We start from the raw sequence: 10,217 nt of genomic DNA on the forward strand, positions 1-10,217 counted from the left end.
TTCGTTGTTAGTGTACAGAAATGCAACTGGTTTTTGTATGTTGATTTTGTATCCTGCAACTTTACCATATTCGTTTATTACTTCTAAAAGTTTTCTGGTGGATTCTTTAGGGTTTTCTATATACAAAATCATGTCAGCTGCAAATAGTGACAGTTTCACTTCTTCCTTTCCAATTTGGATCCCTTTTGTTTCTTTCTCTTGCCTGATTGCTCTGGCTAGGACTTCCAGTACTATGTTAAATAGGAGTGGTGACAGTGAGCATCCTTGTCTGGTTCCTGTTCTTAGAGGGATAGCTTTCAGTTTTTCACCATTGAGGATGATATTAGCTGTGAGTTTCTCATATGTGGTCTTTATTATGTTGAGGTACTTTCCTTCTATACCCATTTTATTCAGAGTTTTTATCATAAATGGATGCTGTATCTTGTCAAATGCTTTCTCTGCATCTATTGAGATGATCATGTGATTTTTATTCTTCATTTTATTAATGTGGTGTATCACGTTGATTGATTTGCGAATGTTAAACCATCCGTGGAATAAATCCCACTTGATCATGGTGTATAATCTTTTTAACGTATTGTTGTATGCGATTTGCTAGTATTTTGTTGAGGATTTTTGCCTTGATGTTCATCAGTGATATTGGCCTGTAATTTTCTTTTTTTTGTGTTGTCCTTGTCTGGTTTTGGTATCAGGGTAATGTCAGCTTCGTAGAATGAGTTAGGGAGCTTCCCCCTCTCCTTAATTTTTTGGAAGAGTTTGAGAAGGATAGGTATTAAGTCTTCTTTGAATGTTTGGTAGAATTCACCAGGGAAGCCGTCTGGTCCTGGACTTTTATTTTTGGGGAGGTTTGTGATTACTGTTTTGATCTCCTTACTAGTGATTGGTCTATTCAAATTCTCTACTTCTTCTTGATCCAGTTTTGGAAGGTTGTATGATTCTAAGAATTTATCCATTTCTTTCAGATTCTCGAATTGGTTGGCATATAGCTTTTCATAGTATTCTCTTATAATCGTTTGTATTTCTGAGGTGTCTGTTGTAACCTCTCCTCTTTCATTTCTGATTTTACTTATTTGTGCCTTCTCTCTTTTTTTCTTGGTGAATCTAGCTAAAGATTTGTCAATTTTGTTGATCTTTTCAAAGAACCAGCTCTTGGTTTTATTAATTTTTTCTATTGTTTTTTTGGTCTCTATTTCATTTATTTCTGCTCTGATTTTTATTATTTTCCTTCTTCTACTGATTTTGGGCTTTGTTTGTCCTTCTTCTTCCAGTTCCTTTAGGTGCATTGTTAGATTGTTTATTTGAGATTTTTCTTGTTTGTTGAGATAGGCCTGTATTGCTATAAACTTCCCTCTTAGAACCGCTTTTGCTGTATCCCATAAATTCTGGCATGTCGTATTTTCATTTTCATTTGTCTCCAGGTATTTTTTGATTTCTTCTTTGATTTCTTCGTTAACCCAGTCATTGTTCAGTAGCATTTTGTTTAATCTCCACGTATTTGTGGCTTTTCTGATTTTCTTCCTATAGTTGATTCTAGTTTCATACTGTTGTGGTCAGAAAAGATGCTTGGTATTATTTCAATCTTCTTAAATTTATGGAGACTTGTTTTGTGGCCTAATATGTGATCAATCCTGGAGAATGTTCCATGTACATTTGAAAAGAACGTGTATTCTTCAGTTTTTGGATGGAATGCTCTGTATATATCTACTAGGTCCATCTGTTCTAGTGTGTCGTTTAAGGCCAATGTTTCCTTATTGATCTTCTGTTTGGATGATCTATCCGTTGGTGTAAGTGGAGTGTTAAAGTCCCCTACTATTATTGTGTTACTGTCTATTTCTGTTTTTATGTCTGTCAATAATTGCTTTATATATTTAGGTGCCCCTACATTGGGTGCATAGATATTTACAAGTGTTATATCCTCTTGTTGTATTGTTCCCTTGATCATTATGTAATGCCCTTCTTTGTCTCTTTTTACAGTTTTTGTTTTAAAGTCTATTTTTTCTGATATGAGTACTGCTACCCCAGCTTTCTTTTCATTGCCATTTGCATGGAGAATCTTTTTCCATCCCTTCACTTTCAGTTTGTGAGTGTCTTTAGGTCTGAAGTGTGTCTCTTGTATGCAGCATATATATGGGTCTTGTTTTTTTATCCAGTCAGCCACCCTATGCCTTTTAATGGGAGCATTTAGTCCATTGACGTTTAAAGTAGCTATTGATAAGTATGTACTTACTGCCATTTTTTAACTTTTTTTTTTTCTCAGTGTTTTAGTAGTCCTTCTCTGTTCCTTTCTTCTTCTATACTGAATTGATGGTCACTTTAGTTTGACCTCTGTCTGAAAGCTGTACTCTTTAACTCCCCTCCTCCCTCCTTTTATGTTTTTGATATCATATCTAACCTCTTTTTTGTGTATTTGTATCCATTACGTTCTAATCATGGAAATAGATAATTTTTCCTATTTGTGGTCTTCTCTTTTCCCCTTAAATCAGTCCCTTTAACATTTCTTGTAGCACTGGTTTCTTGGTGACAAACTCCTTTAATTTTTGCTTATCTGGGAAAATTTTGATCTCTCCTTCCATTTTGAATGATAACCTTGCTGGGTAGAGTATTCTTGGCTGTAAGTTTTTTCCTTTTAGCACTTTAAATATATCATGCCATTCTCTTCTAGCCTGTAAGGTTTCTGCTAAGAAGTCAGCTGATAGCCTTTTGGGGTTTCCTTTGTACGTAACTTGACATTCTCTTGCGGCTTTTAGGATTCTCTCTTTATCTTTAATTCTGGACATTTTGATTATGATGTGTCTTGGTGTGGGCCTCTTTGGGTTTATCTTGTTTGGGGCTCTCTGTGCTTCCTGTACCTGGATGTCTGTTTCCTTCCTTAGGTTAGGGAAGTTTTCATCTATTATTTCTTGAAATAGATTCTCTGTCCCCTTGTCTCGCTCTTCTCCTTCCGGGACACCTATAACACGGATGTTAGTGTGCTTGATGTTGTCCCAGAGGTCCCTTAGACTGTCCTCACTCTTTTTAATTCTTTTCTCTTTTACCTGTTCAGCTTGGGTAATTTCTTCTAGTCTTTGGTCCAGCTCACAGATCCATTCTTCTGTATCCTCTACTCTGCTTTTGAGTCCCTCTAATGAATTTTTCATTTCCAGTATTGTATTCTTCATTTCTGATTGGTTCTTTTCTATATCTTCCATTTCTTTGTTGACATTCTCACTGAGTTCATCTATTCTTCTCCCCAGATTAGTCAGCATCCTTAACACTCTTAATTTGAACTCTCTGTCGGGCAGGTTGCTCATTTCTGTTTCGCTTAGTTCCTTTTCTGGGGTTTTGTCCTGTTCCCTTACTTGGAATGTATTCTTTTGCCTCCTCATTTTGCCTCTTTCCCTGTGCTTGTGTCTACGTATTAGGTAGGTCAGCTACGTCTCCTGCTCTTGGACAGGTGACTTTATGCAAGTGATGCCTTAGGAGGCTTCCAGTGTGCTTCCCTCAGTTCTCAATGTTCCAGGGTTGACCCCTATGTGGGCTATGTGTGTCCTTCTGTTGTGGGCTGTTTGCTCTCCCTGTAGGTGCCCCGGGAGGCTGAGTTATGTTCCTGGCCAGCTGTTGTAACGCTCAGCTGCTTGTAGTTGTTGTGGGCCCTTCAGTCTCTTTACCAGTTGTGGAGAGCCCCAGCACAGTTGGCTGCAAGTTCTAATACCAAATTTGTGTTGCAGTATTTCTTTTAAGTGAGTAGGCCCCCAGCGTGGCAGGTTGTTAGGCTCAGGGCCTTAAAATTGCAGTAAGCCTCTAGCCTATTAGGTCTCTTGTCAGCTCTCTGAGGATTGCAGCTGGGTGGGGCTGGCCTCAGGCACAGGATCACCTAATCATTTCAGGCTTTGGAAGGTGATTGGGTCTTCCACATTGGAAGACTCCTATGTGGGTCTTTGAGAAGCACAAGTCTTCTGCAGCTGACAAACCCTGCTGCCCACAGGTCCACACACACACACAGTCAACACAGTCCTGCCCCGTGTGAGCACCCCGACCTCCCCAAGCAGACCCAGTCTCTCCAAGGCAGGAGCCCCACACACTCTGCCACTGCCCCACACTCTCCACCCGCTCCTTGAGCTCCTGCTCAAGTCGGCTCAGTTGCCAGGCTGCAGAGAATCCAGTCACCAATCTATGCAGGCCCACAAGTTGCCTGAGGGCTTGTTGTTGGGTGGGGCCAGTCTCTAGGGTGGGCTGCCTGCCCTGGCTGAGCTGGATTAAATCAGTGCTCTAGTGCATGGGGCAGACCCTGGGCTAGCAGGCCCCAGGGAGAACTCCAATGGCATCGGTGTCAGCACGCCCACACCAGGCCACAACAATGGCCGCCGCCAATGTCCCAGTCCCTGGAGAGGTCTCACCCCTCACCGAGATGCACTCAGGGCCTATTAGGTGAGTCTCTTTTCACCACAGCACTGTGCACCTTTCCTTCTGGTGATTTTAGGATGCTTTCTGAAACGGGTGAGTTTGCGCGTGGGCCTTTTAAGAGCCAGTTTTAGTTTCTTTGTGAACCGGGTTTTCTGGGGGTACTCCCCAATGTTTTAGTAGCAGGCAAAGTCAGATATTATGCCGCTGGTCTCGATTGTGCTGGGTCCACAAAATGCGTACAGCGGGGGCGCTCCTCGCCTCAGGGTCCCGCGCCTCCAGGGAGGCTGCGTACCTGTGAGTTGCTCCCGGTGGCCGTGAAGCTGGTGGCTTGTGAAGGCGGTGTTTTTCCTCTCCAGAAGGGAGTCTCTGCCTCTTCTACCTCAGTTAGGATTGTCCGTTGTTGCAGGAGTTCCTCTTATCCAGTTTTCAGTTCTGTCTCAGGGGTAATTTTTCCACGAGTAGTTGTAAATTGGCTGTGTCCACGGGACGAGGTGAGTTCCGAGTCTGCTTACGCCGCCATCTTGACTCCCTCTCCTAGAATAACTGTCTTGAAGGACCATCATTAACTTGGAAAAAAAAAGTTTATTTTCTAGGGAATGTTGGAGTTCTTGAAATATCCTGTGGCTTTACACCCGGGTATATGAAAAGCATATAATGGCCACCAAAGAGAAGTATGGGTTTATAATCCATCCAAATCTATAAAAAGAGAAAATGTTGCCACTACCTTAATCCAAAGGGGTAAAAGGGCACATACGCATGGTGACAGGTGGAAACTAGACTTTTGGTGGTGAACACAATGCAGTCTATACAAAAGTTGAAATATAATGATGTACCCCTGAAATTTATAAAAATGTTATAAACCAATGTGACCTCAATTAAAAAAATCTATGTGGTAGTAGATAAAATATTTAAAACTATTTGTATTATATCTATTGGTACACATGATATTTGATTACTTAACTATTATGACAATGTAGAGCAGTTAAATATTTTTTATAGAAATGGATGATCTGTGTTTTAAGAAAATAATAGGAAATAAGTGAGCTTGAAGCAAACACTCTTGTTGATTTCTACAAGCCAAAATTCACCTTAATCTGGCTTTCAGGGCTTTAAGAATTCCTATACTCAATTAATGACTATATTTCTAACAAAGTACACTGTGAACAAAACGGAGTGGTAGAAATTTTTGTATTTTGTGATTTTAAGATAAGCAAGTATGCAGAGAATTGTTGAAAAACTGTTGGAAAGTCATTTTATTTTTGAGGAATGAAGAAAAGAAGGAGAAAGCAACCGATATTTGCTAGGCCATAATTCCAGCATCATATGGTCGTCTTTGCTGAGGCAAGTGAGTGAAGTGACTTGTTTTTCAAGGCTCTTAATTATAATCAAGTTTAAAGTTGGTGGAGGGTGGGGTAGGGAGTGTTATGTATTATTTTATCTATAGTAATTTCTAGACAAATGAATTATATCCAGGCAGCTTCACTATTCTTAGATGTTGGTAAAACTCCTATCATCCAACTTTGGAACATGTCACATGAAACCAAGTGGCAAACACTTCATGAAAGTACTAATAACAAGAGCACATTGCAGTGTATACTTATATAGACATTCTCTCATTAGGTCCTCACACCACACATTTTACAGGTGAACAAACAAGCTTAGATTAGGTAATAAGCTCAACATCATATGGCTTGTGTATGATGTGAGTTCCCATGGGAACAGTTATTGTTTAGGACTAAGTCCTCAATCTCTGAATCCTTAATAAGTTAACTGCAGTGGTTTCAGTTAGGACAAAAGAAACATAGGCACAGGAGATAAGTTTTATTACAAGGCTTCAGGCTCAAACCACATACCTAGTCTTTTTATCCTGATGAACTAGACTAAACAACATGTTATTTGTGTTTTAGGAAAGAACCTCAATCCTTACCAGCCCCCAATGTCTGCTGCTGAGTTTACTCTTAAGAGAAGGTCACTAGGAGTAACGACAATGCCTTTAATTCCCAACCTCGAAGCCTTCTTAGGAGTTAGAGGCAGAGATAAAGATTTGTTCCTGGAGAGGCTACTTTTCCCATGGTTGCCTCTATGTCTCCATCTGGGAATAAGTTGAGTAGCTCCCCACCCCCAATCAAGAAATGAATAAAATGAATCGTGCCATTAGTTCAATTGAGTTTCTGCAAGAAGTCATCTCCACCCATCTACTTCCCTGTCAAGTCAGACCCCACAGAGTTGTCCATCTGGGTTTCTTAGACAAGGTAGTGAGGACAGTTTTATTGCCAGACTGTATGCAACAATATAATCAAATGCTTTATGATCATAAGTATAGTCTTCAAAATTGCACACGCCATGAAAAAGTGGAGAGGCCTTATCTTTAGTTACAGATTTATTATTTATAAATCTTGAGAAAAAGGACATCTCCTGCACTGCATCCCCGCATATAAGTTAAGAAAAATTTGGTTCTAAAATATGCACAGGAGTGTCTCCGTGTGCCCAGCTCCTTGTTTGGTTTGGTGATCTGAGGATTGGTTGTCACCCTAGTCTGCCTAAAGCTGGAGGCTCTACTTTAGCAACTACAATCCAGGACACCTTTCATCAGCACACATCAAAGTCCTTCAGTTCACTTGTTCCATCCAAACGTTCAGTAAATCGAACACCAGGTAGATGACAGGCATTTGTGCCAGGAGCTAGGGTTCAACAATAAACAAAAACAGACATGAAAACACTGTATTGTTACAGTGTTTTCCCAAAGACGCAGACCTCATAAGAAACCATACCGCCGGCACCACGTTTGGTAAACATAGATACACAGCTAAATCCCCAATCAAATGTAATATTCATTCCAGCATCTTGAATTTAAACATCCTTCCATAGCAGTAATTCCCAGGAAAACAAACAAATAAACACCAAAATACAATATTCTCACTGGCTCATACATGAATTAGAGACGGAGAGGCAGCGTGGTGCAACAATTAGTACATGAGCTCTAGAATATGGCGAAATTAGTCTGGTTCCTGGCTTTGTCACTGATTAGTTGTGTGAATTTGTCCAAGTTCTCTCACCAATCTGTTCTGAATTTCATCCTGTGCAGGAAGGGGATAATTAGAGTATCTGCATCTCAGGATTGTAGTGAGGATTAAATTTACCCAAAGCATTGAGGACATTGGCCAGTATGTAGCAAGTGCTCGATGGATGCAAACTGTTACAATTAATAACACAATCGCTGCTGTCAGCCATAGATCACATACTTGGGGAAAAGGTTGGTTAAGCAGAAGAAATAATAAGAGCACTTTTAACTCTCCGGGTTACCAAAGAGTCTACACCAGTGGTTCTATAAAATTAAAAGTGATTTTGAAGACAGATTCCCCAAACTAGCAAATCCTAACAAGGCTTAAACTAATGCATACTCTTTTCTACTCAGATAGTGGCATCCAGAAAGCTCCCATCTGCTATCTAAAATTGCAAATTTTCAACATCAGGGTCTTCCCTGAGGATCCCTTCTTCCTTCAACAGTATATACCCAATTTAACATCTCTTAACTCACCTTCCAATTTTTTCCTACCCCTAGCGGTCCCAGTGTTTGAATGCTGGACCAAGGGTGGATTCTGGTTGGGATGCAGTTTGGGATCTCTTTCTAAGAAAAGGATGACCTGTGTTTATAAAACGAAAGGGTAGAAACAAAGTCCCTGGTCTGGCATTTCCTGCAGCCTCAATCTCTTAATGTGGTCTCTGTTTCTTTAGAACCAGCAGGATCCTTCTGAAGGCTTTAAGATGATGGTACTACCATCTACATTTGATACCCAATCTTCTGCTGCTGCCTTCTCAGCCCTTGGACCTAGACTTGTTCAGGTCTACCCCTTCCTCTCCTTTATTTCTCAATTTACTTGAATGGGAGATTTACCTCACAACATTTCTGGAATGGACCTGCTGCTCTGGAAACTTCCTAAGCCTGTGCCTTTAGGATCCAGCAAAGGTGAATATGTCCTCTGCTCTGTGATTCTCTTCCCTAAAATCTTGCTTTGTCTCAGCTGTTACTTTTTCTGGGCAGCACCATCTCTGAAGAAACAGTCCAAATATCCTTCCCCCTCCCTCCAAGGTTTGCCTCTGTTTCCCTTGGCTCTCATTTCCACGTTTTCCTGATTTTCATTCACTAAAAGTAAATGCATGATATACCTACCATGTGTGGAAGTGAATAGAGCCCTAAGGAAATATTGGTGAGCAAGAAAGTCCAGTCCCCAAGAGCCTGACATTTGCAGTTGATGTAAAGGGCTATTAGAATGCAGTGAGCTTGTGAAAGCCTGCTCAACTGTGGGGGTGGGCAGTCAGGGAAGGTTTCTTGGAGGAAAGGGCATCGCCACAGTGGAGTCTGGAAGAGGGAGTTGTAGTCAACCAGGCCAAGAGGGGGCCTTGCAAGATAAGGAGCTGTGAGTTATGACAAAGCATGGATCATGAGACAGTGTGGGCAGAGATGAGCCATTGTGGAATGACAGGCATGTCACAAGGGCCACACTCATCCTGGGATGAAAGCTTTGTTCTGACAGCAACAAGGTGCCAGGCCAAGGCTACAGTGACCACATTTGTATTTTGGAAATCACTCTACTCCTTTCAGGCAGCATCAGTGGTTTTTCTGAACACCTCAGTTAGCTTATAAAATCTTCTTGGCTCACTTCCTTGGGCAAAAAACTAAGAGGTCTGACTGGATCTGAATACCTTTCTTTTTCATTTTGCTTCCTGCAGATTATATATTGACTATAAGAGTAAAACCAATTTCTTTTATTTTTAATTCTGTTCCTCTGAATTTCTGATATGCTTCTTGCAAAGAAAGTATATGCATGTGTGCACACACACATACACACAAACGTTAATGTCCACAAAGACAATTCTCCAACCCTTCCCACTCACTGGCTATGGCTGGCCCTCTGTCTGAAATGTAAAAACCAGATTAATCTATCCTATTGCTGTCTGGACCTTGAGAATTTTAGCAATGCACATGTGACAGCTGCCTGGAAGGTGCCCCAAGTCAGGCTGTGTGGCCTGGAGATTCCATAGCTCACTGTCACCTAATTCGAACAGCAAAAGTTGAAATTCTGAAGTTGAATAATCCATAGTATAGTATTGCTTTCTGGAGAAAAAGATTCATTTTATATTCTTATATTTATATAATTAAAAATTTAATAATTTAATTTGTATAATGAAAAATGACATGTAAAATACATGTAATAAATCCCTTATCTAGATCCTAAAAGATGAAAGTATTAAAATGTATAAATAGAAATCAAGTTTCTCTATTCATACTAAACATAGACCTTTTGTTTTTCTTTTTCTTTTTGGTGAGGAAGATTGGCCTTGAGCTAACATCTGTTGCCAACTTCCTGTTTTTGCTGAGGAAGATTGGCTCTGAGCTAACATCTGTGCCCATCTATTTTGTATGTGGGACGCCACCACAGCATGGCTTGATGAGTGGTGTGTTGGTCTGTGCCCAGGATTGGAACCTGTGAACCCCAGGCCACTCAAGCAGAGCACATGAACTTAACCACTACACCACCAGGACTGCGCCATAAATAAAGACCATTTTTTAAGGGGTACCACTGGATCCCTTGGCTGGGCCTGGGCTGTCCAGAATCCCCACTTGGCTTAACTTTTCAGGCAGGTTGTTCCATATTTCTCTATCACTTCCTCTGTCCAAACTCATCTATACTCTGTTCTTTCAACATGGAGCTAATTTCAAAGACAGATTATATTAGTTTATTTGAAAAAAGGTATTATTGTTTGATCGAACTTAATGCCTATGATATTTCCATAAAGAATAGTTCTCTAACTAAAGATGAGTCCTTTAACAGTGA

The sequence above is a fragment of the Diceros bicornis genome, unplaced genomic scaffold (genome assembly GCF_020826845.1).
Source record: "Diceros bicornis minor isolate mBicDic1 unplaced genomic scaffold, mDicBic1.mat.cur scaffold_235_ctg1, whole genome shotgun sequence".
Classification (NCBI taxonomy): domain Eukaryota; kingdom Metazoa; phylum Chordata; class Mammalia; order Perissodactyla; family Rhinocerotidae; genus Diceros; species Diceros bicornis.